Here is a 27520-nt window from a genome sequence, read left to right as displayed (position 1 = left end):
TAACATGAAAGTGACAACACCAATATGCCTATGACTGAGTTCTCAGTTTCCGTCAGGCAGTTGTTAAGTAGGCTTCGCCATCTCTTCTTATGGAGGGTTATGTTCATGGTGGTATCAATGTGTAAATTTAATGGAAGGTTAGCAATGGAAATTATAGATGACATTTCATTTTAAATACATCAGATATGGAATTCAGGAAGTTAAAGGTAAAGGAATAGGCAGGAGAGGTCTATTAAGTCTTATGTTCATACTATGGGCCAGATATGATGCTTGGAACTTTGAGATTTCAGTTAACTTTCATGGCAATCTGATGAAGTCCAAGCTACAACTCCAAATTTATAGATAAGGAGAATGAGGCTCAGAGGGATTAGGTGGCCTACCAAAGGTCACACAGCTAGAAAGTGTCTAAGACAGGTTTCACATCTCTGTTTTCTGATTTAAAACCCAAGATTGTCTCCAAAAAGCATGTCACCTTCTTTCTGCAGATGAGATCATTGCACCCCAGTAAGATGAAGTGATTTGTACAATTTTTACAGCAAAACTAAAAGCAGGTTTTCTGTTTTCACAACCTGCAATCTATACACTACATGAACATGTAGAGGTTAATTTACATTATAAAATATTTTTTGGGGGGTGGATTCCCTTTAACATAATGTTTATTAATTCACAACTTTAAGGGATATATGAAATGTGCAAATCTTGCTTTCCTGGAATTGAACAAGCATTGGATAATCAGTGGCAGAAGGAGTTCTTGAATGTGTACTACCTATTTACAGTTAGGAGAAAAGAGCTACTCTGAAGCAAAAGCAATTGTGTTGTAAATTTCTTCATGATCCTCAAGTCTGGCACAAATGAATGCCTACAGAACAATCTTTTAACTAAAAATAAGTTGAACAGAGTTCCATCATGAGTGAAATTCCTGGTATTTCTATGGGCAATAAATGTGACACCATAACATAATAAGGAAATCAATATGGTGGCCTCAAATATCTTTCCCACAAGTTTAGATTTTAAACGATTTCAGATAAAATGAATAGGAAAAAACCATGACATGCCATTCAGATCCCTGAATTATACGGTTTTAAAAGCAACCAATACACCCAAACCCTTGCTATAATCCAGGATTCATCCTAATTGATTTTAGCGTCTCCCATTGGTTGGTACTGAGGAGATTGCTGCTAACAACCTTTATCAGCCAAGTCAGGCATATTTTCTTATCTTTGAAGTACACCGCTTGCTTTAATTCTCCTCCTTTAAGAATAGTTTGCACACTTGTCAGGAGAACTATAGGAAAACTTGGTTCCCAGACATAGATAAACTCTTGTTCTACATGCCCTAATCTCTGGTGATTTATTAATGCAGACACCTAAATCCCTGAAAAGCCAAATATAATTGATTTCCTTTGCTTTCAAGTAATTAGAAAACAGTAATCTCTAAATTATTTTTAAATCCAAAATACGTCACTATGTAAGATGTAACCCATTCCACAAGGTTTATGACTCAAAAAAATTATTTTTAGTTATAATATTTGGGAGAACAGGCTAAAACATAATTAAGTTGTTCAGAGAAATGGGGAATCTGTACTGAAAATTCAAGAAATTATCTTATTTTACATGAAGAATTATCTTTGAATTCCACAGAGTGAAGCTGACATTTCCACAGAGGCAAAACATAAGTGATTTTTCTGGCTTTAAACACCCTCTTCTTAAATATCTGTGCTTCTATCACATAGATGATAATCATTATAAATGACATCTGTGCTATCAGGATTCCCAAGGGTTCTCACTGTGATTGCAAAGGCTTTGAATTACCTTTCTGAGAAACTATATATTCCGATGTATTATTGCAAAATCATATTAGGTATGGATATTTTTAGATTGAGGGTACAAAATACTCTTAGTCTTCACGTCAAATCAAAATAGCTCCAAATTTCCAAATATTTAGTGATCAGGTATCACTGTATTTAGAAATCACAATATACACTTGGTGTGATATAATTACAGTTGGTCGTATGTATGTATGTATGTATGTATGTATTTTTGAGAGAGACAGAGAGAGTACAAGCAGGGGAGGGGTGGCGACAGGGGGAGAGAGAGACCCCAAGCAGGCTCTGCGCTGTCAGTGCAGAGCCTGATGTGGGGTTCAAACCCACGAAACTGTTAAGACCATGACGTGAGCAGAAATCAAGAGTTTGGCACTTAACTGACTGAGCCACGCATGTGCCCTGGTCATGATTATTCATTAATTAAAACAGAATCCACTGAAAATCACAGGTGGCTTCATGAGGGGAATTTATGAAAATTGCTGAAAGGCAGAGGTGCTGAGTTGTAACTGAGCTAATGCATCATCTTCACGAATTGAAGAATTTTTCCAACAGGGTAGATTGTGCACCTGTGTCTGTGTATGAGGCCATGGGGTATGGTCACTATTTCCTGCAGTTCAGTATCCAAGACAACGTTAGGAGATATACAGGTAACTAAGTTTCATTTGAACAGGTATGAGATATTAAAATCTTTGTACTAATTTACGGACTTATTTGTTTAGGGTGAATCTAAGTAAGCATCTCTTAAATCAACTTCAGGAAAAGTATTAGGCATTTACAGTACAGATCATATATGGATATGGCAAAATTTATGAAAGTGTTGTGATGACGAAAGCTTGAGAAACAACGGCTGTGATTTTCCCTATTTGAGGATTTAGTCTACTTTTGTCCAGAGGCACAAGTTACTGGAAATTGACTACTCTCAACCATAAAAAGATGTGAGGTGGTATTGTCATTTCTCCTCCATCCTAAACAGAAAAGTTTGTTCCGTAAGTATGTGGCATTCTTTCTTGACAAGATAGAATCTTGTTCAGTTAACAATTAACAACTTCTTGCACAATCATTGATGAGTTCGAAAGAATTGTTGAAAAATCTTGGGCTTCTTATAGGGGAGGGAGTTCATTGATGGCTTTGGTGAGTCAAGCCAAGTGGCCTCCTGTATTATAGATTCTTTTAATTCATCAACTACTAACCATTAATAGACTTTAAGGCAATTAATCTTTCTTTCTTTCTTTCTTTCTTTCTTTCTTTCTTTCTTTCTTTCTTTCTTTCCTTTCTTTGAGAAAGCAAGCACAAGCAGAGGACAACCACAGAGAGAGGGGGAGACAGAGAATCCCAAGTAGGCTTGTGTCATTAGCACATAGCCCAACATGGGGCTTGATCTCAGGAACCATGAGATCATGACCTGAACCAAGATCAAGAGGCAGACGCTTAACTGACCAAGGCACCCAGGCACCTTCAAAGCAATTAATTAATTATACCAACCAACCACATCACCAAAATTAATGTTTTCTTTTGCTCTCACTGTTTATAATTGCTGTTTATAAATACTAGTGTAAGGAGAATAAAGGAGCCAGGGGCCTGAATTCTCTGAATATTATGTGATTTCTAGGACTTACTGATATACTACTTACTGATACTACCTGGTGCAAGGGGATGAGAAATCAATTTATTTTAAGAAACTTTGAGCGCATACTATGCGAAATGCTCCTTAAACAATATAACCTGGTATTTACATTTTTCTAACAGATTTTGAATAACCATTAATATTTTCAGAAGCTAATAACTACTACCTTACCACTTTGCTACCCATCACAACCACTATGCGTTGCATACCTACGTGGAGCCAGAAAGAGCACTGGCTACCCAACAAAAAAGATCCCATGTCCTTCCAAGGTGGTCTTTTAGGCTGCAGAAGTTGTACTGAATATATTAGGATATGTAGACAGGGCATTGCTATGCTTCTTCATGGTGTCTGAGTGAGGGACTGTGTGTCTGATGCACAGATGCAAAACTTGGTGTTCTGCCAGCCTCACTGCCTGCTTTTCAGGGGTAGAAACTTATGTCAAAAGTTGTTCCTTTTGCTTTCAGTCTTCACAAAGACCCTCTCCTTAGGCTACCATTAACGTGAAATTTTGTTCAGGCAAGAGATCCTATTGGGAAGGATTAACTCAGCAGAGAAGAGAGGATCCTTGGAATATGCCATTAAGACAGTCTCAGCAACTATATTGGTTACTCACTCAGATGGCTCATCTCTACAAAATGAGCAGCATGTTTGGCTAAGCTGTTGATTTTGATAGTTTATTTAAACTTTAAAATAATGATCGATGGTGCTGTCGAGACATGAACTTTCCATAATCTTTCAAATCAAATTTTGCAAACGAAAGCAAGGCAAGGGGCAGAATAACCATATTAGGACAAATAATTCTATCCCATAGATTATCTAAAATATGGCATCCATCTTTTTTCCATGCTTTCACTTTGTTTCCTTGAGAAAAAAAAAAAAAGCAAAAAACCATGAAATTTGCCCAGCATGTCATGTCAGGAAGCAGGAGACTTATTCAGTGCCTCACCCACATCAGGCACTCAAGAAACAGCTGTTTGAATGAATAAAAGAAGCAATTGTTTGTCTTTTATAGCATAGACACTGTCGCCTTCCAGTAATTTGTGGGAATGAGGTCTAACTAACTCTAGTTTCAACGTTCCCTCTCTCCTCTTTTCTTCCCTTCCTTCCTTCCTGGTCCTTTCTTTTCTTTTTTTTTTTCCTTTCTTTGTTCATAATATCTGAAAAGGAGACATTATTTGATGCCTTAGTAAATTAAATGAATGTTTTAAAGAAAAAAAATAATTTATGACTGAAAATAAACATGGGCTTCCACTTCTTTTGAATCACCAAAGTTTGTATAACAAAGACAAAATTTATTAATTTTGGGTTTTTCAAGGTCTTTTTTCCTGAGTTCATACCACTCATTCTACAAGAAAGAAAAGAAAGAAAGAAAGAAAGAAAGAAAGAAAGAAAGAAAGAAAGAAAGAGAAAGAAAGAAGAAAGAAAGAAAAGAAAAGAGAAAAGATAAGAAAAGAAAAGAAGGAAAGAAAGAAATCAGTTTCCTCCCTTTGCTTTGTCTCTAAGAAGAGTTCTGTCTTTGCCAGACCAGTCTGAGGACTCTGTGATTTAGAACCCTGAGAATAAGTGGAGAGCCTCATAACAAAGAAGCGAAAGGAAGGTGACAGGCAGAGAGGTTGTTTATAGGGAGAAAGTTTGGGAGGTTTGGCTTATGAGAAAGGAAAGCAGTCACAAGGTAGGAGAGAAGAGAAGGGAGGATGAGGGAGTGAGGAAAGGGATTTTTAAGAAGTATCATTACGTGCAATGAATTAGCACCTTTCATGTTTTTCAATTCAATACTGAAGTTCTATTTTAATTTCTTTGGCTACTCTTTTGAATATTATGTTATGCAAAACCGGGTCTATGTAGAATTACTCATGCAGTTACCAAAACTTCTGGAAGTCTGATTATTTGCACCAGAAATGTTCTTTAGCCCTCTACCCTCATGCAGGCAATTATCTGCATTTCCAAATTTCATGTGCTAGCCTGGGTGGACAATTTAAAGTTAGAATGAGATTTTAAGGTGCTAAAGATAAGACATTTTTCAAATGTAGAAAAAGTGCAAAACATGAAAATATACAAGTTATCAAAAATATATCTGCAAATTTTAGCATTCCAACTCGCTTTGTAAATTTTCTATTTTACTTCAGTAGGAGCAGGCTATTTTACTTGTGAAACAATAACAAAAATTGAATATCTGGAGGAAAATTTCAACTTTCAAAAATGGAAATTCAAATAGATTTCTGAAAGATTCATCAATGCATCAACAACCAGGAAACACAGTCAGACATTATTCTTAATAGTTGGTTGACATCATCACCAAAAGTGTTGGTTAAATCATGTAGTTTTTCAACTGGCTTTGTTGGCCTCTGAGGAAACAGAGATAGTCCAGCACTAAGTGTAAAATTAGCTGAGCCTAAACTTTGAACAGAATCATTAACTAAGGATCATTCCTCTTAGTCTCCCATCTTAATGATTAGCTCCATTTGAAAACTAGCCCTCTCATTTTGTTAGTGCTATTATTGGATTTGGATAAATTCGCCTACTAGCCTAACCAATTTGTTCCCATTTTGTTGTAATTGCTGTCTTAGCAACAGTTTCTTATTCCCTAAGACTTTGCATATGACCTTAGGAAAATACATTTATAACTTGTATAATAAAACTTGCACCCTAAATTTTACATATATAATAATTTATTTTCAGTTATTCTGAATGGCAGTTCATTTAAAATTTATAGTTTAGTTACTAGCTAACGGTAAAAAATGTAGGGGTAAAGCTTAAAATAAACCATCGCTTATTTTCATAACATAACGCATCCTTTTATCATGCAAGGTCTACGCCAAAAAACTGCAATAATACAAAAATATTCTTTTTAAATTTTGGTAAATTCTGCAATAGGTCATTTATCAAATATCTAAGGAAGTTGACAAATTTGTCTACCTATTTGATACCCTATTTCCATATAATGACCTTTTTATTAACCTAGATCTTTCTCATAATCCAAAAGGAAAATAATAATCCTAAGACTTTGCTAGTGCACTTTACGTATGTGCACAAGCAGATGGGTGTGTATTTGAAGACAAATACTATGCTTTGTATTTCAGAAAGTTGGGGGCTGGTATGGCTTAGAGCTGGCACTAAAAGATAAAGAGGGTTTCCTGGGTAGGAAAGACATTTGGGAAGGAAAGGCAGAGGATCCCTGGGGGAATGAAGTATCTGATAAGTGGAATAGTAAGGGGTTTTGCAAGATAAGTTGTGACTACACTTCAAATTGTATTAAATTCTTGCGTACAGAGTTTGAATTCTATAGGCAACAGAGAGTTACTAGAGTTTTAGCCAGTGGTATGATGGGGACTTATTTTAAGAAGATAATCTTTGCAGGAGTATCTTTCTTAGACTAAGAAAGAGTAGATCTGTTCAGAGCCCTTTGGCTGTGGTCGTCCAGTTTCAGTTCATCACATAGCATCCGTGTGGGTACCATCTTGTCTCCTAGTTTTAACATATAAACAGCATAGAAGACTCATGATGAGAATTTTCTAAAGTCTCATTGCTGATGAGTCAACTTGGTCAGTTAAACGTTCTCTGGAATTACACACGAAAGGAACTGTAGCTGGTACCCTAAGCCTATAACTGACGTGCAGGTTTCAGTACTGAGCTGGGGTAAAAAGGCTGAAAAATGTTGGATTTATAGGACGTTCCCTGCAAGTGTCTGTTACTGCTCTGGAGTGTACATGGTCCTGAGACCCCATTTCTCATAGCACTGGTGGAAATGAAAGATGGCTGTCTTGTCAACATAGAGGAAACTCCACAGAGATAGCCAGAGATTTCCTGCTGTCATTTCAGTAAACTCGCCTTGAATTGATCAAATATCTCCAGAGCTCTACTCTAATGCCATATTTTTTCCTCCAAATGTGCTGTGTTTGGTGGATGCAAGGCTGGATGAAGGGCAATTGTGGGCAAGAATGAAGCCTACTGTGCAGATTCCCTGCCAATTGCTTTTCTGTTTATGTTGTAGTAAGCTCAAACTTCAGGTCCATATACTGACTCAGGGCTCATTTACCTCTTGGTCCTCTGCCTATTTCTGCAAGTTCTCAGACACTGAAGCCTTCCATTACTCTGAGCAGTTCTCTTTGAAATTTCCTGATGTCAGTCATCTACCCATACCTAGACACCTACCTATTCCCTGCTCCTAGAGTCCCCTATTAGCCTACTCTCCTTGTTTTCCACAAAATCCATCAATTATTCCTTGTTAGACCTGTATGATTCTCTTATAATCACAGTTCACCTGGATGTTTAGATTTTCCCTCACAGTTGTGGCTGGAGCTACTTCCAAGTACATGTCTCTACTCAGATGATGTTTGACTGCTAAGACTCAGAATTCCCTTGTTTCAGGGTTTTTTTTTTTTTTTTTTATCATCAGCTAAGTCATAGTTCTTTATGACTTCTGAATATAAAATGATGCAAACAGTTACATTATAAAATAAGCAAATGAGCTTTTCCTAGTGTGGGTAAGTATTTAAATTATATGTGAATAACATTAAATGAGGTTTCATTTTGACAGAGGGTTTTATATGATAAATACAGACAGTCCCTCTAAGAGACTGAGGGTTTGGATTGCACATTTACATATTTACAAATATTGGAAGACAGAGGAGGGAGAGGAAAAATGAAAAGAAAAAAATGCCTCTAAATAGCACTATGCATTTTTCTGTTCCAAAGAATACTTTTCTTTTTGAAGATCATGTTATTTCACTGTTTACCAAGAAATAGTGGACTAATTTGGGAGGAGTTGAAGGGACAGCAAGTAGGCATGAGAGGTATTGAAAAAATGATGTCCTATTATTACGTCTTATCCCACTAAAACAGAAAAATCACTGTCACTTGTAAATATGATGCAACACACAGATATTATACTTAATGAACTTCATATTGGGGTATATAAATCTTTTTGTTTGTTCGTTTGTTTGTTTTCTATTCTGGTATTTATCAGAACTAAGGGGGCAAAGACTTTATTTTTCGCAGAAATTTTTAAACTAAACTAACTTTTAACGTTTATTTATTTTTGAGACAGAGAGAGACAGAGCATGAACTGGGGAGGGGCAGAGAGAGAGGGAGACACAGAATCTGAAACAGGCTCCAGGCTCTGAGCTGTCAGCACAGAGCCCGACGCGGGGCTCGAACTCACGGACCGTGAGATCATGACCTGAGCCGAAGTCGGATGCTTAACCGACCGAGCCACCCAGGCGCCCCTAAACTAAACTAACTTTAAAATTCTTCTTGCTTTAAAAAAAAATAAAAATAAAAATAAAAAAAATAAAATAAAATAAAATAAAATTCTTCTTGCTTTTAGATAATGATCACCCTACTTTTCTATCTATAGTTCTTTCTCCGTAGGACAATGGTATCATGCATTCATGGTCACACCAAAATATCATGATAATTCTCAAGGTAGTAAGGGATAATTGTAGGACAAGGAGGTCAGAAGTCTTGAGTTGTATTCAAAATTAGATGCCAATAGTGTTTCTAGCAAATCCCACTATACGGCAAGATTTATGTAGCAAATAAACAGAGCATGGGAAGGCAGATAACACTGCAATGTCAAGACTCTGTGCCCACACTTGGGAGGGCCTCGGCCACCTGGGAGCTGGATCTCATTACATAAGTCCTTAATCAAGGCACCACTACCTTTTTTTCTCTTACAAACCCATGGGACACAGCCTACTGGTTGCTGGGATTTGCTGTCCCCATTTTACCCTAGAAAGTGGCATTTATTCATAGTCTGAAGAAGCTGGGTTATTTTAAATTGTGTTGAGAAGTTGCTCGTTTTTGCCTTGGGATTAGAGAGCAAAACGCTGAGTGATATATCTGCTGTCTTGAACCTGGATAGAAATGGGCACACGGCCACAGTTGAAGAGTGCGCACATCCTCTGACTAATCCAACTGAGATCTGTATTGTATCTAATTGTTCGGCCCCACCGTAGCTGTGGCAGCCTGTTTATTCCAAGGGAGCACGCGGCCGTCTGTGCTCTCTGGCTCCTCCAGTGCCACACTCTAATTGGTGCCGATGCCAGCTGCTTGACTTCCATCACTTTCTATCTGAATCAGTTCATCATTGCCACTTCATTTGTCTGACAGTGGCTCCCAGTGAATTTTGAAATTGCTTCTGACAACTTTTGTTTTTAACCTCAAGGCTGTGCCCTGGTTACCTAGGTGAGTTTGACAATTTGATGTTTCTCTTCATAATCAGGGATGGTTCGGGACAGTCGGCCTCTGTGCCGTTGGCACCTTTGAGAGAAGTTAGGCCTCCGTGTCTTATCCATTAGCGGGAGGGGAAGCTCCTGGCTGAGCAGAGAAATGGGGAAGTCTAATTTTCTTTATTTAGGTATAAGCAGAGTTGAGTAATTTATTACCAGGTTGGTCTGGGAAGGCAGATGGAGGAAGACAGAGCTTTTGCCTCAGGGTTTGAACACATTAAAATAAATCCTACTGCAAAAGTGTAAATGTTCAACGCATAGTTCCTCACTAGAGTTTTATAGCCGACTTTTAGATTTGGGTTGTTTCAATTCTGCCACCTAAAAACAGTTTTGTTTTGGTGATTTGCTACTGGCCTTCACCTCATTGCTTTCTCTCACTTGGTAGGGTTCTACTATTTTCTGTTGTTTGATATTGTGTGTCTAATATTTCTTCTTTTTTTTATGTGATGGGTTTGTTTTTCTACCTAAAATCTTTCTGTTCTCTTACAGGTTTCAGGTTCTCTGCCATTTCTGTATTAATTAGGATGCCTTGGGCTATAACAAACATTAATTTCGAACTCAAACTGGCCAAAACAATAAAGATATTTAGTTTTCTCACATAATTGGAAGCTCAGACCTGAGGCCGGGTACCATTGGGGTCACTTGTCCTCACGGAGCCACACTTCTTCTAGTTCCCTGCTCTGGTCAGCCGTAAAGTCATGATGAGGCATGTTCCTTCATGGTCACAGATGGTCACAGTATGGCCACTGCTGTTTCTAGGCTCCACATCCAGAAATGGAATGTTCCAGAGGAAAAAGATGGGGAACAGGGGGTGGTGTATTGCTCATTCCCAAATTATGTATGACTTGTCTTCCAGCAGGTATTCCTTCATGTTGTGGGGGCTAAATATAAATCATATGCCCATTCTGTCACCCATGAACAACTAGGGCAATGGTTACCTTAGACCAGTGGCTCTCAAAGTGCAGTTATGGGCCAGCAGCATTAGCATCACCTGGGGATTTGTTAGGACTGCCAATTCTCAGGCCCACCCAAGACCTATGAAATCTGAAGCTCTGGTATGGGGACCCCAGCCTGTGCTTTAACAAGCTCTTCAGTGATTCTGATTCAAGTTCAAGTTTGATTCCCAGGAATCATCTGGGGTAGAATAGATTTAGGGGTCTACAAATATGACCTCTCCCACATCTCCTGCAGGACAGGTAAGTTGCTGAAGTCATTCTTTATACAATGGTTTGGAGCCAGAGTATAAGTTTTGCATTTCTTTTAGTAAATATATCCCTCATTATATATCTTATTCTTTTTAATGTTACTATAAATGGGATTCTTAATTGCATTTCAGGTTGTTCACTGCATGTACAGGAATGCAAATTATTTTTGTATATTGATTGCATCTTACAAAGTTGCTTCACTCACTTATAAATTCTAGTTTTTTTTGTGGATTTCCAATATTGAAGATCATGTTATGTATAAATAAAGATGCTTTTCTTCCTTTCTAACCCAGGTATCAGACTTCACTTTTCACCAAACATTTCATGAACAAAGGATGAGGAACATGCCCAAATGATATATGAAAAATGTACGCTATTTTAAAATCACTTGGATATTTAGTATAGGAAGAATATTATCTACTCTCTGTTAGGCCTTGTGCTAAGTGACTCTGACATTACTTAATATGTTTACAACAACCCCGGAAAAAAGTATGAAAAGTCCATTTTATGGATGAGAAGATAGGGGCTCAGACAGCTCAACATCGGGGAGTTTGAAATCTGCAGACTGAGTGGGATCTGAACCGGGCGGTCATACTTCAAAGCCAGACTCAAAAACTCTTTTCAGGGAGCACCTGGGTGGCTCAGTCAGTTGAGAGTCTGACTCTGGATTTCAGCTCAGGTCGTGATCTCAGGCTTGTGGGATCAGGCCCCACGCTGGGCTCTGTGCTGAGCACGGAGCCTGCTGAGGATTTTCTCTGTCTCTGTCTCTCTGCTTCTTCCCATCTACCCTGCTTGTGAACTCTCTCACTCTCTCTCCCAAAACACACCAAAACAAAACCAAAAACAACCAAAAACTCTTTCCAGGTAGGAGTATTCACCGAGATACTTTAGAAAGAGATTTAATAAACAGAAGGCAAAATGATACCAACAACCTATAGATCTGCAGCTGGCTCTGGGGACCTACACCGACAGTGCCCACTAAGGGCTCTGAGGTCACGCTCACCTCTCTACACCAGTCCCCAGTTGCGGCTGTCTTGGAACACCATCTCTGCTACTGGACCACTCTGCTGGCTTCCTTCATATAGCCAATGAAGAGGCCCTCGGCTCCTCTAGAAGGTTCCCACCGCCTTGTCCACTATTCCTCAGAATGGCCAATATTCCTCTTGACCCTTCTATCCCCACCCTACCCACACCAAAATCATTACAGAGTTTTCAGGTATAATGAAAATGTTAATGATTTCTGTTCAGTAATCAATGAAGTTAAGAGTTATGATTTGGACTTATGTGATTTATGTGATCATGCATTAATTCTGATTTAACGGTTTCCATTTATAAATATATACATGCATATATATATATATATTTGGAGATATGTATATATCTCCAAAACTGTATCTTTCGGAACTTAAACATTTTCCTGAGTTCTTAACAAAAACTAGAGTCTGGGGGCGCCTGGGTGGCTTGGTCGGTTAAGCATCCGACTTCGGCTCAGGTCACGATCTCACGGTTCATGAGTTCGAGCCCCACGTCGGGCTCTGTGCTGACAGCTCAGAGCCTGGAGCCTGTTTCAGATTCTGTGTCTCCCTCTCTCTCTGCCCCTCCCCTTTTCATGCTCTGTCTCTCTCTGTCTCAAAAATAAATATACATTAAAAAAAAAAAAAAACAAAAAACAAAACAAAACTAGAGTCTGGGTATAGGGCTGATGAGAGCTGCCTCATGAGAAAATCACCAGACCTTATTTTATCTCTTCTTGGGCTCAGTATTTCTCAATGATTGAACCATCAAACCGACTATATTCACTTCCTCATTTTAATCGATAACGCGCACTCATAACCTCATGGAGCTGATCTGACTGGAAGCAAATGCACGGACTTCTGTTTTCTGTTAAGTCAGTCGGCCACATTATACAGAAAGAGAACATTCGTTGGCCTTTCAGAGATTTTGAACATAGTTCACAAGCTCCTAGGATTCTGAGCACATGGGATATTGGGGGCCTCAGTGTAGGGACTACTAGATAGGTGTTTTTCTGTTGTAAAATTTTGTGAAAAAATCAACACCAACAAAATACTCCTGAGAACATTACATCCAGCTTTACTGGAATCAGCTCTTGCTTCTCTAGCAAATGGCCCGATTACTTGGCCTTTTCCAGTGGGTCCCTAGCTACTGTCACAGCTTAAGGTTGTTTACTTATGCCTACACTTTGATTGCAGGTGATCATTGCCTCCTTATCAGCTTTTGTTGCCTGTTCTCTAAGCCCTTTCTAAGTTTCCCCCAGCCTTTCTTCACTTCTTTCTTTTTTAAGAATTTCCATTAAGGGGGTATCTTCTGAAGGATATTTTCAGGTATCAATGACTTCTTAAAGGAGTCTACTTGTTCATTCATTCAAAAGAGAATTATCAAATATTTAATATGGGTCAGTCATAGTATAGCACACTGAGAGTATAGCACTAAATACTCAAACATGGTCACATGGTCACTAGTTGATAGCACTGGGAGGCCAGTGCTAGACTATCAAATGGTCACACAAGTAAATTAACATTTGCAAATTATGATAACTGGTACAAGGTATGAATAGAGATTATATCCAGGGAACTTACTAGAAATAGGTAAGTCAAGGAATGCCTCCCAGAGGTGGTGATATTGAACATAAGAACTGAAGCATAAGTAGGAGTTAGGTGAGGGGATGGGCAAAACTATTCCAAGCATAAGAAACAGCATTTAGAAACACCCTGGGTTTTTCCATTTCATAATGTAAGAATGATTGTTAGCCAAAGAGAAAATGTGTTTTTTTCCTTATGGCTGATAGAGAAAACAGTTGCCTATATGAAGAGTAAGTTTTGGATATAGGTAAAGAAAGCAGTGATTGAAGGAGAAAGCAGAGTATGCCTCTACCAACCTCTTCCCAGAATGCTCTTTTCCTGATACAACAGGGTGTCACAAATTATATCAAATAAACTATTTTTTCTTGTTTTTTACTATTGCTTATCCCATAAGTAAAACCCTCTGGCCCTTTGCTATTCTGCTTCTATCTCTGTCTAGAGATCAGAGACTCTTGAGACTCATCAGAATGATTTTGGCCATCTCATAAGCTGTACGGTCCCCCAACCAATTCCACAGTTACTGAATTGTGACACTCAGGCAATCCACATTTTTAGAAAAGCTCCACTGACTTGTGATCTGAAAAGGATGGGAAACCCTACTGCACTACTAGCTGTGTGTCCATGGGCAAGTTTTACCCACTCTGTAACTCAGTGTCTTCCATTATAGATTAAGAATCATAATGGTACCCATCTTATGGCGTTTTCATAAACCCCAAAACCTTATAAAAAGAGGTAAACAATCCTGACTTCACATAACATGTCTGAATAGGAAACAGCCACTGAAGGAAACAGTCCCCAAAGCTAGGGACTTTAGATAACCGGGATTGTCCCAAAGTTAGGAAGACTTCTACTGAGTCACCTCTGGTTGTGCTTTCTGAGATCACTTTGGGAGTTCCTTTAAGAGCTGGGCAACCCCACCACTGCAGAGTTGAATGTGGTATCAAGGATGTCAGCAACAGTTTTAAAACCTGCCTCCATGCCCTCTTTCGCAGCACTGCCTTCACACTTCCCACCCCCTTAGCTGGCATGAGGCTGTCAATTGTCACTTACTGTGAGACACTGGAAGGTCTGTAACATGTTGGCCACTCAGAATACTTATTTTCATACATAAACTGGTACACAGGTGAGTAGAAGACCTCAGCAGGATAGATCAGAGGCCATTTTCAGTAACTGATAAGAGCATCAGGGGAGAAAGGGTCTCATCCTTGCAACTGCTATCAGTGGGGATGGTAAAAGCCTGGAATCCCCCTGAGTATCTTTGCCATCAAATGCAGGAGCCTGCTGACGATCATGATGTAGAGCAAAGCACAGCCAAGTGAGGAAGACAAATGTGGAGAGAGTCCAGATGAGTTGCAAGTCTGGATCCAGCCATTCCTGAAACCACTGGGGACTTCCTAGGGGCTGGGCTATGCTAAGAGTCTCTTGTTGAAGGCATCTATCTATTTATCTATTGGTTTAACTTCCATGGAGAAGGATTTCTGTCACTAAAAGCCCACAGTTCTAGACAATACCTTTGGGTGCTCTTCTGACATGTCTATGGTCAATATGGCTTATTTCAAAGTGCTGTGAAGTTGCATTTGAGGAAGAGAGCCTAAGATTATCTCTGTCTAACAATCCAGAGAAGTAAGAGCAGAAGTAGAGTCAGAGGTACAGGCAGGATCGTTACTGCTTTGGCTCTCCATGTGTCATAATTACTGAAGAGCAAATGTTTCAATGAGCGAATCAGATAAATTTACTACCAAATGTTTAAAAATTGATTTGCCACCCTGAACTGCTCAGAAATTTTGCTACTGCTGAGAGATGAACCCAGATGGGAGTGAGCCTATCCCTTCCATTAACTGAAACAATCTTAATAAAAATTCTGTTCCTACAACTTCAATAGGAGCCTTTGTCTTATATGAAAGCTGTACAGTATTGTGCTCTATTGTGAGCAGAACCCTATTCAAAGCTACACTGAGGGCAAACTGGAATACAGTTACAAACAGCATTAAAAGTTAATGAAAAATCAGCCTGGTATATGCAGAACGATAAAAAAAAAAAACAGTTGAAGAGAAAAAGTAATTATGTTATGGCTAGTTATAGTTAAGACTTAGGTAATTATTCTGAATTTGAAATTTAGATCATTTCCCTCCCTCCTTGATGTAATTATCCATTAGACTTACTAATGCACATTTTTCATGTCAAGCCAGCAAGAGCTCCACGGTGAAGAAGAGAGGCTTCAAAAAGAAGGGGAAGAGGCAAATTCGATGCACGTGGAAACAAAAGAGTGTAGGAAAGTATCAGCGTTTATTGCACAATCGATCACTGAGAATGTGCAGGCGTGCCAAGGCCATCTTTATTTGGTTATAGAATAGCTTTATTTGGTTATTTGGAAATAGATATGAACCCAATACATCTCCAGCTTGACTACTCAAGGGAAAAAGTGCAGAAAGAAAGGAGTTGTAAGTGAATCTAAATATCAGCACTTTAGAGCTGAAAGGCAACTTGACCAACTGAGTAACTTCCTTATGTTTGAGGCTAGGAGGCCCAGTGAGGTGGGCCTCAGGCCTCCCACACAGCTACTCGGTGTGAGCTCCCTTGGCAGTCATCAATAACCATTTTCCTCTCTAAAATATGTATCTATAAAGAAATAACGTACAGTTTTGGGTAAAGTTCTTTCCTGAGACCTATTTCTCAGAATCCCCAACATGGAAATTCTGCCATGTGTTGGGTATGTCTATTCCAATTACGTATCCTGGAATCAGGGAAATAACCACAGGATGGGCTCAGAATGACCCACTCACTGTGACACAGACCTGAGCTAAAAATGTCATTCATCACCTAACCCCCTACTCTGACAATGACAGAGTATTAATTGGTATTAATTCCGGGCCAGTGTCCAGTAATCCCTCCAAAGTCTGATTATTTCCTTTTCCCCAAGGCACAGTCACCTGGTAAAAGTCTGCAGTATTCAGTAGCACTCTAGAGAGTCTTGTGGAATTATGTGAGCTTTTTAAAATAGAAATTACCTTTGTAGAAACAGATAGTCCACAATACCACAAAGACAGAATATCATGTCCTGGGTTTAGTTAAATTCTAACAGAAACACAGCAAAAAAGAAGGGAGAAGTCTGGGGAGGGCTAAGAAGTAATGGAAAGAAATGTCAAAAACAAGGGAAGATTTACTCATTTCCCCAGGACACCCTATTAGTTCTCAGAACTGCTGGTGAGCAGCTTGCTCCGAAGCAGACATAAGCATTGTGGCAATAGAAGACGCCATTTTTATGCACTGACACCAAGAATGTGGTCTGTTAGTTCCTGACAAGATAGCCAGAGTCGGGCAACAAGGCTACTCTTTGCAAGCCACCACCACCACAGTAAACCTAGGGTCTGTGCTTTTCACCCTGGGCCAGGCAGGTGAAATATCATGTCACCTAGTCACAAGCCCTGCTCTCAAAATCCTCTCTCCTCTCTGCAGCCCTTGGCCAGCAATGACTCACAGGAATATTCAGAGAATACAAATGTGGAGCGATGTATGCCTTTATGAAGTTATAGGAATCTTACAAGGGAGCTTTCTGGAAGGAATGGCAACACAATTGTTTGAAGTCAATAGAATGATTCATGTGGTAGTGCTATTCACTGTACACACAAAAAATAGAACCCAAAGGGTCCCCAAAGTCAGAACTGAATAAATGAATATTTAAGAATTCCAGATGCTAAAAATACACCTGAGATCTCATTTTCTCCTTAATCAGAAATTGCTTCAGGGAAGAAGGCTCTTTGCCTTCTGGAATCCAACATCAGCCAAGTTAACTTGGCATCTTGGCAGACATCAAGGATAACCTGACTCTCGCCAATTGTAAACAGAGACCATGAAATTTAAATGCAAGTGATACAGAGGAGAAAGGCTGCCCTACCTGTTGCTGCAAAGACTTATGCTATTTAAATTTCAATGGGTATTGCCATAGTATAATTTGAACTTGTTCAGATTTTTTTCAAATGCACACCTGCTATTACAAGCTCAATCAAGTTGATGTAAAACATTTCAGAAGAAGAAATAGAATTAAAACCTATTAGATTTTCCCATTACTACTAGTTTTCCATTTAATTACATAACCATTTTCTCATCTATTCTAGATTGCTCATAACTCTTTCTAGTTCTTCCCAAAACACAGCACCTCACTTTTTGAATATGGGATTTCAGGTTGCAGTTATGTCTTTTTCTTTAGCTCTGGGTTATCGGACATACCTTTGATCCAAAGCAAACTGGGAGTCTCTACCTAATTTTCTGCCAGTGGTTCGTTCAGTGAATGGACTTCTGATTTCTGCTGATTATTGAGTTGCTTCTGGGGATGGTTCTAAAATGCAGGCACTGACCCTTAATGTCAATCATAAAATTCAGAGTCCAAAATTCGGAGGCAATTTCATTGTTTACAGTGTATTTCTGGCAGTGTGATCACAAGCAGGCTGACTGCTTTATGGATTTGTCTCTCTCCTGAGCAAACTTAAAAGAAGGCTTAGTAAAACCTACATTGGTTTATTGAGTGTGTGAAAGCTGGCTGCTATTCTTTTCTCCTACTACTAGATATTCTTCGGCTTTGTGTACCTCAAGATTTTTTAAACTGAGAATTTTTCTTAGTGTTACTAAATATTTCTTAGCGAATTATTATGTGATGGGTCACGCAGAATATCTTATGATAAAAATCATTCGTATTTTAAAGTATATTTCATAGTACAAGAAAGGCCAAATTGTGTAAGCCTAACTTATGTGAACTAATAATTCATGATCAATTGGCTATTAAAATAATTTGAAAGCCGTTTCTAGGACCATGCATGCAATACATAAATATTTATGTCTATTGTTATTCATCCACAAACAACTATTAATTGTGATTTACCTACATGGTATGTGATAAGTATTCTGGAATTCTACATTTATCATTGTGATGTTTTCATTAAGAGTACACTCAGGCATTTCCACAGTGCACGGCCACGGCGTGGACAGCTGGACATTTTGCCTCCGTGTTGCTTCCTCTCTGAATACAACTGAGCCACTTCTGATGTCGGTCTGGCCTTCTCAATTTCTGAAAAATTAATGAGGAAAATTCTCTCTCCGTCAAGATTCTTAACTAACTACGTAGCCAGCAGCCACCCACCTAACAGTGAAATGTCATCTGAAGCAAGGAAAATGGCATCTGTGCAGGATACATTTTGTGCTTTCTCCGAGATGGGGTCCAGACAAATGGGAAGCTTCCAGATATGAGAGCGTTCACTGTCCCTGATGTCAACTCTGCTCCCACATTCTTCTTTATTGGTTTTTAAAAATCACTAACACTGGAGCTAATAATTTTGTACTGTGGGTCACACAGACGGGCTACCCAAGTTGAATGTTCTGGAAAACAAAGAAATTTCAGAAGGGTAAAATTGAGAAAATGAGAGAAGTGAGGGCACAGAGTAAAAGAACAGAAGTTTAATAACCTATAAATTAAATTTTTATATTATAAAAAAGCCCTAACGTTAAACTATACTAAGATTTAACTACCTTATGACTAAAATAATGCATGATAAGGTTTTGCAGAAGCATGTCACCATGACAGAGTACAATCATGTGTTTTTGCTTCCATGAAATCATATGGTGGATTCTCGTAGACACTGACGGAAAACGTCATTTTCCTGGGTAGGCAATGAGATGCTGACATATATGCATACATATACTGGTATTTCTTTTCTAAAATCCCTAACTCAACATTTTCACATCGAGTTAGCAAAATCCTACCTACCATGGCCAGAGGAAGCACACGCTAGGCACAGGGGAAGCAACGGTGAAATGGGCTGCTACTGCCACCCTCGTACATCTTATGGCCTAGTGGTTTGAAGGCGGTGAGCTTGATACTGACTAACACCCCAGGTTCACCATCACGAGTGGTTTCATGGGAAAGTACAGGGTGCACATGGGAGGAAAAACTTAACCATCTGAGACATGCGAAATGCTTCCAGAGGCACCTGTAGAGGCCTAGGTGTGACAGACCTGATGGGCACTTCAAGGAAGTGGAAGGAATTTAATACAGCTGGAGAAGAAGTGCAACATATGCAGAAATGAGCCTAGAGAGTTAAATAGAGGTCATACCATGAAGAGCCTTGACAGCCAAATTATGAAGTTTGGGTTTGTCCCAAGAGCCATTCTGGGGCCAAGAAGAGCTTTCATCCGGGGGGAGGAACAAGGGAAATGGAGATATCATAAATGGCAACAAGGTCTTTAGATGGGGCAACTGCCTCAATGGTCAAACGGGACACACATTGGAGAACATGATGAGTTCAGCTTTGTACTTACTGAATTCAAGGGATCTGGGGGGCACTCAAGTTCAGACACCTAGGAAGCAGATGGCACTATGGGAACTGTGAGGAATCCGGCTATGGATGGAATTATACCAGAAATGCATGTACAGTGAGGAGGAAAGGGGACAAGGGTAGGGAACATCAACATCCAAGGGATGGTAAGAGAAAACAAAGTAGTCTGAAGAGGGAACTGAGAGTGCAGCCAGAGAAGAGCAGGAAAACTAGAAGAGTCTGTCCATGGACATCAAAGGAAGGTGACAATTGAAGGTCACTGGTATCTAATGCTACAGAGAGCCGAGTGGAAGACGGGGAAGGACTCAGTGGATGTTACGGCAGGCAGATTATAAGGACCAGTGGTTGATGGGGCCAGACTGCAGTAAGTGAAGGGAAGAAGAGGAGAAAGTAATCAAGTGGTGATTATACAAAATTCTTTTTAAAAGTTAAAGGTGACAGGCACCTGGGTGGCTCAGTTGGTTATGCGTCCAACTCTTGATTTCAGCTCATGACCTCATGGTTTGTGAGTTTGAGCCCTGCGACTGCTCTGTGCTGGCAGCATGGAGTCTGCTTGGGATTCTCTCTCCGGTCTCTGCCCCTCCCCCCATCTCAAAAATAAACATTAAAGACAAAAAAAGAAGTTAAAGGTGAGGAGGTAGATTGGGGGAAGTGGGAAGCTGTGGTTGACAGGTGTTATTTTAAACCAGTGAGATTGAACCATGTAGAAATGCAGATACAAGGAAGTGACAGAGAAAGAGACAAAGTCCCAGGAGAAGAGAATATATAGAGGACGGGCAAGATCAGCGAAGAAGTACACGTCTTGGGAGACAGAATATGAGTAAGGCAATGAGGAGGAGGAGGGGTGGGAGGATAGAGGAAAAGGAGGAGGAAGTAGAAGCTGAGAGATGAGCCAAAGACGGGATGGAAGTAGATGAGTCTACTTCTGCTGCTACAACTGTTAGTAGGAAGCTCTGAGAGTTTTCTTTGATGCTATCTTTTTTCTGTGAAATGGGAGGAGCGGTGCTCTGCAGAGAGACTTCAGGGAGATGGTGTGGTTGGAGGGCTGAGGAGAAAGTAGCATTTTAGAAACTGTCTCTGAGGGGTACCTAGGTGGCTCAGCTGGTTAAGTGTCCAACTTCAGCTCAGGTCATGATCTCACTGGTTGTGAGTTCGAGCCCCGTGTTAGGCTCTGTGCTGACAACTCAGAGCCTGGAGCCTGCTTTGGATTCCGTGTCTCCCTCTCTCTCTGCCTTTCTCCTGCTCTCTCTCTGAAAAATACATAAACATTAAAAATTTTTAAAAAAGAAAAGAAAAGAAAAAGAAACTGTCTCTCTGGGAAACAGGAGAGGAAAAAGCTGAATAGGGAACACAGGATTGTCAGGCAACATTAAGAGCCCAGCCACCCGTTTATCCTGTACCAATCTGTCTCATGTAACTTTCTACCACTGTCTATAGTTGCCAGAGATAAAAACAGACAGTCAGACTGATCTTGAGGAACGACACCACGTTTTGTGAACAGTTGATGAGGCTTCTTCATGAGCTGCACAAAACACTCCCACAAGAATATTCCAAATTCATTGCATGACTCCATGAAAAGTACATTTTTCCCCAACACTCTGAGCCTAGAAAATCTGGGGGGACTGGTTAGTGAACACAGCTATTCTATTTGGAATATATAGCTCCATTAATACGATAATCATTAATTAAATGATTTGGGGGTTATACATATATCCCTATGTGGCTGTTTCGTACGAATAGTCAGTCACTCGAAAGTTGTTTAATTCTTCAGAAGAGGTAAAAGAAAATATCTAGAGTTGTGAAGTTCACAAACAGATTTAGAAGGTTATGATGACACCAAAGATTGATACATTGGGAATCCTGCATAAACCATCAGTTGCTCTCTGTCTCTGGAATCTCTCTCCCAATTCTTTCCATTGAAGTTTTAATTGGGACCACCTATGTTCCAGGTACTGTGGTCCTGACCTTCAGTGGGCTTCCAGTTGGGGAAATGAAAGCAAATGTTTGCAACCTAGGCTGACTCACTTTGCAAGAGCTGGAGCTAAAAGCTAGAGAAAAGTAAAAGGGAGACAAGTGATTAATACTGTTTGAGTAGCACAAACATATTTACTTTAAATCTCATATATATAATTCAGTATAACTTTTGGTAATCTGTGACTCGGGGAAACAAGAAAGAACACTTAATGAAAACTAAAATTCTTTTTTTTTTAAGTTCCTTTGTTTTGAAAGAGAATGAGTGCATGTGCACAAGCAGGGGCTGGGGTGCAGAAAGAGAGGGAGAGAGAGAGAATCCCAAGCACACTCCATGCTGTCAGTGTGGACTACAATGTAGGTCTTGAACCCATAAACTGTGACATCATGACCTGAGCCAAAATCAAAAGTCGGATGCTTAAGCAACCAGGTACCCCTAAGGTTCTTCTATTTAGAAACAATCCATGTTTCCTTTTTACCTTTTGTAAAGGTAAACCTTTAACCTGTGATGAACTGGGTACCATGAAGTTTTCCACCAAACCTCTCTCAGTTGATTGCTTTATTCTTGAAAGCTAAGTTTGAAAAGAAACATAGCATACATTATTTCCAAAGACAGTGGTTCTACACTGGTGAACTTTCCTTTGAAGTCTGGGACTGTCACCACACTCAAGGTCTTGTCTGTGCAGGCAGATTTTTCAATTGGAAAACAGAAACTATATCCTTGCTCCCAGTGATGCATCTGGTTGCTACACTTCTCAGCTGGGTTTTGGAATGGCTATGTTCAAGACACTTCAGGAAACAAACCAGTGATTGAAAAGCACCCCAGTCCTCTTGGATCTCCAGGAAAAGACAAAAGGAAAAACTAGAAGGGAAAGGGGAAGAATATTTTGTGGAAAATACTCAGTTATCAGGAGTCGTGTTTTAGTGCCAGTGTTGTTATTACTGGTTGTGCAAATTTAAGCCTCTCTGTTGCTCCTTTATAAAAGGAGGAGGCTGGGATTGGGTGATGCTTTGAAAGTTTAAAGAGTTTATTTTTATTAGGAAAATTAGAAATTTTGGACTTGGTGGTATTACATACCAAATCAATATGAGCAGGAGTTAACTTGCCTATCATCATGAATTATTTAGTGAGTGAGGTCTTTACACTTATACTCAAAGTCCACACTAATGACCTAGTAATTATTTTAATCGATTCTCAATGAACTGTTAACTACCCTGTTGGCATACCAATAAGCAAGAAGCATTGTGAGAGCAGGTTCTGTGCACTATATTTGTATCCTTCCATCCACAATTCTGAACAGAAATCCGTGTATCCAAGTAAATATTTCTGTATCCGTTTTTTACTAAGATTTATCATTTAACATTTGCGGTATTCTTTTTTTTAAAAAAATTTTTTTTTCAATGTTTATTTATTTTTGGGACAGAGAGAGACAGAGCATGAACGGGGGAGGGGCAGAGAGAGAGGGAGACACAGAATCGGAAACAGGCTCCAGGCTCCGAGCCATCAGCCCGGAGCCTGACGCGGGGCTCGAACTCACGGACCGCGAGATCGTGACCTGGCTGAAGTCGGACGCTTAACCGACTGCGCCACCCAGGCGCCCCATTTGCGGTATTCTAAAAGTCCTAATTTTGATTTGTGTGAGCAGAAGAGAAGATACGACATGGAATCACAGAATCTTGAAGCTGATATTATTTTGGAGAACATGCAGTGTAAGCTCTTATAGAAAACTCTAAACATGTGAGCAAAGATATTACACAAGAATGCTCTTAGTAGGAAGTTGTGTGACAGCAAAAAATTAGAAACAGCTTTTATGCACACCAAGTGGGGAATGGATAAATCAACTGCAAATATTCACATGATGAAATATTATACAGTAGTTGGGTTCATGAATTACAGTTGCAATATATCAATAGAAATAAATCTCAAAACCCTAATGTTGAATGAAGAACCAAGTTGCGCAAGAGTATATACAGATAGACACCTTTTATAGAAGACTAAAAATATGAAAAAAGGAATACACATGTGTTAAAATTATAGAGACATGTACAGGAATGCCGGGATAAGCATCAACTTTGGGATGGTGGTTAACCGAGGACAGCAAGGAACAAGGTGCGGAAATCAGATAAGAAAATAAACCAGAATCTGGAGAGATTAATCAACTTGTTTAAAAACACAAAACAGGCCAGAAGTGAGTAGTGAGAGCTTTGTGCTTTCCACTACAAAATACTACCCCCAAAATGGACAGCTCCTGACACTGGCTTTGTTCAATCGTTGGTCTCTTCTTCAGACACATGATAGCCCCAGGGAACTTAACATTATAAGGGACCTTAAAAGGTCTTATCTTCTGCAATTCCTCACTCAATTTTTTACTTTACTTACAACATGTCTGCTAAATGATGATCCCGCTTTTGTTAAAAACAAACCACAGCCAAAAGGAAAAATAAGCCTCTCCAAGTAACACCTTCCTAACCTCAAGGAAGACATTTCAGGATATCACTGGAGAAAATCCCCGCTAAACCAAACAGCGTAACTTCTGAAAAATCCAGAGTTAACTACCAGCCCCACTTGCCTTCTAAGTGTGGTTGAGCTTAGCTTTCGGTGTGGGTTGACTCATTAGGCAAGGATTTGCTGGCATCCTAAGCATGTACTAAGGGCCAGGCACAATGCTGGATGCTAGAGCACGGAGTGAACAAGGCAGCTCTTGCGATCCATGGTATAAATGAATCAAAAAGTGTGAAGGAGGATTGTTTTGCACTATCCGCCCCTTTGCCCTTCCCCGAGAGGTGAGTAAAGCTAATGGGGTCCTTCATGAGGCTCCTTGAAGCTCCAGTAATCCTGCTTTGAGAAAGATGGCTACATACTGAGGGTGGGAAAGAAGATGAATATACAAGAGCCAGACTGCATTTGTTAGAACTGTTTGAGCTACAGGTGACAGAAACCCCACTGGGACCTCTAGGGGTTCGAGGATGTCACTTTGGTATATTATTTTGAATTAAACTTACTTAATAAACAGCTGGTGCTACAGAATTGTCGAATCACTACGTTGTATACCTGGGGCTAATACGACATTGCATATCAGCTATACTTCAATTAAAAAAAAAAAAAGACACAAACAGGTAGTTCAAGAAGGACCCTCCTTTGTTTCCTTGAAAGCAGGAAATAAAACTCCCGCGTGAAAGGTACCCTTCCTGTACCAGGAGGGTGGAAGGCATCCTTACCACCAGAGACAGAGAATTTCATGCTGAGAAGACTGTACAAACCTTGTTACATCTTTAACAATTTACTACCTCTGCATCTTGTCCACTCTTCACAAATTTATTGTTTGTCTAAAAGTTATAAAAGCTGCCTGCCTTCTTTGGTCATTTCTTTGAGTCTCATATTTTTATGGGGCTCCAATACATATGAAATTCAATTTTTTGTCTCCTGTTAATCTTATGTCAATTTAATTATTAGGCCAGCCAAAGAACCGAGAAAGGAAGAAGGGAAAAGTTTTCTGCCCTTACAGACCACCGGAAGCAGCAGTGTTGAATCTTGAGAGAAGAAGGTCCAGGAACCCAAACACTTGCTGAACTTGTCCATGACTCTGCTCTTCTCCTCCTGACTGCTTTTCTTCTCTCCCTCCCTGGCCAAGTAACTTCAGCTCCTCTGGCTCATGTGGTAGGAAACAGCCACATACACTTCTGAGTTTTGTGCCACATGGTTAGGCACTTGAGCCCATTTTCCTGGTATTGAAAACCAAAATCCCAAGAAAGGGAATCAGTGGCCAAGCCTGCACTGGCCACCGATTCCTTGGACTGGCGATTCGCTGCTACCACAACGTGTGGTGTACTATGAAAGATGGGCCTAGCGTTGGCCAACAGACCAAACGAAGCCTTCCATTGTAATATGGCAGTTTCTGCTACAATTTGGATAGTGTAGCAGAGGAAAAGGAGCACCCAAAAGAAATGGAGGCAGGGGCCGCACCCTGAAGAAGGGTGAGTGCTGAGATAAAGCAATAGCTAAAGCAATAGCATTATTGTTTATGTGTGCTTAAAACATACTTGGAAACAAATGTATTCAATGAATTACTAGAGTTTTAAAAATCTATGTTGAATGGACTGATACTGTAGCAAAGCTTGGCCACTGAATGTTCTTCAATTTCAGAAAATTTTAAGCAACTTTGACATCCATTTCTCCTTCATTTCTAGCAGTGTGGCTTCTGGAGTATAAGACAAAAAAGCAGGTGACAGCCCCCAGGAATACAGAAGACTCAGAAGGTTGGGGCAGAAAGGCCAGACAAAGTCCACTGGGAGAAGGAAGTTAGAGGTGGCCGGGTGAATAAGAATAAACACTGAATTTAGAGGGCACTGGGGGTACATAGTGAAGTGAGGACTGGAGTCGGGACCTGGAAGTTGGGGGTACGGGGTGGAGGAGGGGGTGGAGATACACTGGTGACCAATATATAGGTTCCCTGCCCTTGGGAAGCTTAAATTATATTGGGAGAGGTAGACCATATATAAATAAACATAAAGAATGATTACAGATCATAAGTGCCATGAAGTAAAATTTTAGGAAATAATAAAACAGATGCTAGGAGAGAAACCATCAGAAAAGATGTACTTTACACAGGATGTTGAGGGAAGGTGATATTTAAACTGTACCCTGAATGATAAGGAAAGCCAGCAACGGAAACAACCAAGAAAAATGCATTTCAGGAACAGAGAACAGCTAACTCAAAGGTCCTGAGATGCACAAAAATCACATGAAAGACAGGACACACTGGCATCCAGAGGTGAGCAGAGACAGCATGTGCTCATTTGATTAAAAAAAATGGCTGCCAGACTCATCAAACTTGGAGGAAGTAACTCAAATGAGTGATTTTTTTAAAGGAAAGCAATTTTTATTTTCCTGAGTATGGGAACAATTGTAAGCATAAAGTCCTTCCATGTTGTAAGTGGCTTTGCTCCAGTTCTGGTATACAAAAATCCCCCGGGAGAAAATAGAATTTCAATATAGCAACATCACAATCAGGACAAACAGCTTGATTTTGGAGGGAAAGAATATACTTTCTCATCAGAGAGGCTCAAGAGAAAAGAATTATGTCAATCCAGTCTAGTTGCAAAACTTTATATGCCACAAAATATACTTAGTTTGAAAAAAAAGCAAGATGAAATCTCCTTAGAAATACCAAAGCATGAGGCCGGTTTGCTTATGAGGTCCTGAAGCAATTGTCTGAGGAAAAAGCAGTAAGGTGGCTTTACTTTGCCTGAAATCAGAAGCTTGCAGCCACTATGTTTCACTTTCATACACACCTATGAGGGTTAAAATATAACCTAGGCCTAATGATGTTTATTGTGAATTAGCAGAAGAAAATATTAAAAGTACCTCTTTGTTTTGGCTATGCTGCCTTTGATAACAGCATGTAAGATTTGAATAGAATGCTGACCTGCAGGAAGTTGACATCACTGACCAAAAAGAACATACTTTTCAGGCTAAGTATGTTGTGTATCAGGTCCTACAGAGCCTGGGTTGGTGAGAGTGGGTTTTGAGAAGGTGGGATTATGGCTATATCATTCTTTCTTTTCTATGCCAGCTATGGTAATTCATACGTTAACTATGAGAATTCTTAGCTTAGATGCTAATGTTGAACCCTAAACTAAATTCAGTATCACTATTTCATGAAAATCAGAAAGAAGGAATCAGGAAACAGGGTCTACTTAAAAGTAGGAAAGAAAAGTCAAAGAAGTTTCTGTTTAAGG

At 39.7% G+C, this 27520-nt stretch overlaps 1 protein-coding gene across 1 annotated transcript in view; it reads right to left on the bottom strand.

Moving 5' to 3' along the window:
* Positions 1-27520, bottom strand: part of LOC115528608 (carbohydrate sulfotransferase 9-like) — a 45623-nt gene that overhangs the window by 1074 nt on the left and 17029 nt on the right. The gene's annotated exons all lie outside the window — the stretch shown is intronic.

The sequence above is a fragment of the Lynx canadensis genome, chromosome D3 (assembly GCF_007474595.2).
Source record: "Lynx canadensis isolate LIC74 chromosome D3, mLynCan4.pri.v2, whole genome shotgun sequence".
NCBI classification, from domain to species: Eukaryota; Metazoa; Chordata; class Mammalia; order Carnivora; family Felidae; genus Lynx; species Lynx canadensis.
This window is presented reverse-complemented; position numbering and strand designations above follow the sequence as displayed.